The following is a 2441-nucleotide window of genomic DNA, read 5'->3' as shown; positions in this document are numbered from 1 at the left end:
TGCATCTTTGATTTTCACATAAAGATGTTAAATTGTCTCTGCTATCACTCCTAAGTGTGTTTATGAGTTATCCCTGGCTTTAACCACGTTGAAAACAGCTCAGGAGCTTCGAGCATTTGCTTGTGCCATACAAAGAATTATTATCAGAATCCCAGAGAGAATTTGCAGATGGTGAATTAAGCTTCCCCCTCTAGCACAGGTAATTAATAATTCATTAAATGGTAAAAGTAATTAATAATTTTACCATATTTTACCTAAATAAACTGGGATGTGGAGGGGAAAGAGATTTGTGTGTGCCCTCAGTCTTGGTTCCTGCCCAGTCATAGCTCAGATAATCCTTGAATTTTACAGAACTTTCACCAAGTATCAGTGAAATTTCCACTTCCACACCAAGTTTTTGGGATTGTCCTGGTTTTAGGACAGAATTTGATCCCAGCTGGAAGCAAAATAAGGATCAGACTCATTGCTAATTGCTCTTTTGCCTTGTGCTCAGTGGAATCCAGTGCTGTGCAGGAGTTGTTACAGGATTTTTCCAGGTAGATAAATTGAATATACAAAGAGCTGTGTGCCTAAGCCATGAAAACTCATGCCCAGGCAGTTCAGATCCCAACAATCTGCCCATTTATCCCCAAATTCAGAGCCCCTAATGAGGAGGCAGAAGCCCAGACAGATGGATGAGCAGGCTGAGTCTCTCCCCCTCAAGAAGTGAGGATTCAACAGCATCTGCTCCAGACATCCAGAAGGTTCCTGTCACACAAATAAAAATAATCATCATCTGTCAGCCTGGAGTCTCTGCAGCAGGGATTCATGGAGAGCTGGGAATCTCAGCTCCAGGAACTCCAGCTGTTCTCTGGGGGAGTGAACACACAGCCCAGTCCTGAGAGCACACACCCAGCACTGCAGGAATTAGGGAAGCACTGGGGTCATTTGTTCTCCCCAAAAACACTGGGATCATTTATCCCCAAAAAATACTGTGATCCTTTATCCCCCAAAAAACACTGGGGTCATTTATTCCCCCCCCCCAAAAAAAAGCACTGGGATCATTTACCCTCCCCAAAAAACACCAGGATCCTTTATCCCCACAAAGCACTGGGGTCATTTAACCCCCCAAAAAACACTGGGATGATTCATCCCCCAAAAAGCACTGGGGTCATTTGTTCTCCCAAAAACACACTGGGATCATTTATCCCCCACAAAAAGCACTGGGATCATTTATCCCCAAAAACACTGGGATCACTTATCCCCCAAAAAGCACTGGGATCATTTATCACTCAAAAATCACCAGGATCATTTATCCCCAAAAACACTGGGATCATTTATCCCCCCCCCAAAAACACTGGGATCATTTATCCCCCAAAAACACTGGGATCATTTATCCCCCCAAAAAGCACTGGGGACATTTACCCCCCAAAAAGCACTGGGGTCATTTACCCCAGCCCTTTGGGGTGCTGGAGGGGAGGCACACCCAGGCAGGACAGAAAACAGGGAGGGGGGAAATGGGAGCATCAGCAGCTCATGGCAATCAGGAGAACCAGGCAGGAGAACCACAATTCCCCTCCCAGCAGCACCCCAGGAGTTGTGGCGGAGCCAGAGGCACCAAACCAGGCTGTGACCAAGGAAATTCACATTTATAACAACCCTGGCTCTGATCTGCAGGAGATTCAGGGGCCTGCCCTGGAGTTTCAGCCAGCTCAGAAAGCAAGTGCAGCACCAAGTGCTCCTCCTGCAGCTGCCAGGAGCAGCAGGAGCAGCTGCAGGAGGGTCTCAGACATGTCCTGCTGACACCCTGGTGTGTCCCCCCAGCAGGAGCCCCTCGTCCCCAGCAGCTGTTTGGGAGGACAGAAGACAAAGAGATGTGAGAGGAGCTCATCTGATACAAAGAATATTAAAAGACATGATTTTTTGGGAGCCAGCAGTAATTCCACCCATCCTTTCTCACTGCAGGGGGATCAGCAGCTTGAGTAGATGTGTAAAAACTTCAAAAGAAGGGGCTTATTCCCACCTCCCCGAAATTATCAGTGGGGCTGAAGCAAGAATTTGGCTTCTACATGAAAGGAATGAGGGACTTGTCTTTACAAACGAACTGTGGATCTGCTGATAAATAAAATTCGATGCTGAGGATGAAAGGAACAATGGGAAGAACCAGAAATTCCAGAGGAATTCCATTGATTGACACAAGGAAAAGAAAAGGGGGGGGGTACACATTAGAAGGGGTCTGTATTGGGTGATTTGGGAAGTCTGAACCTCCCAAGTACTTCAATAAGTGGGTGAAGAGAGGGAAATGTGGCTGGGAAATTGGGATAAAAAGGAGGCTGAATCCTCTAAAAATCTGAGAGCCCCCAAGGGAAATGCCCCATGGCCTCTTCCTTTATTCCAATAAAGTTACAGCTCCTCTGCCTCGTTTTTGGACACAAATTTTTGGTGTTTGTGGATTGACTTTC

Source organism: Parus major, chromosome 24, assembly GCF_001522545.3.
Source record: "Parus major isolate Abel chromosome 24, Parus_major1.1, whole genome shotgun sequence".
In the NCBI taxonomy this organism is placed as follows: domain Eukaryota; kingdom Metazoa; phylum Chordata; class Aves; order Passeriformes; family Paridae; genus Parus; species Parus major.
This window is presented reverse-complemented; position numbering follows the sequence as displayed.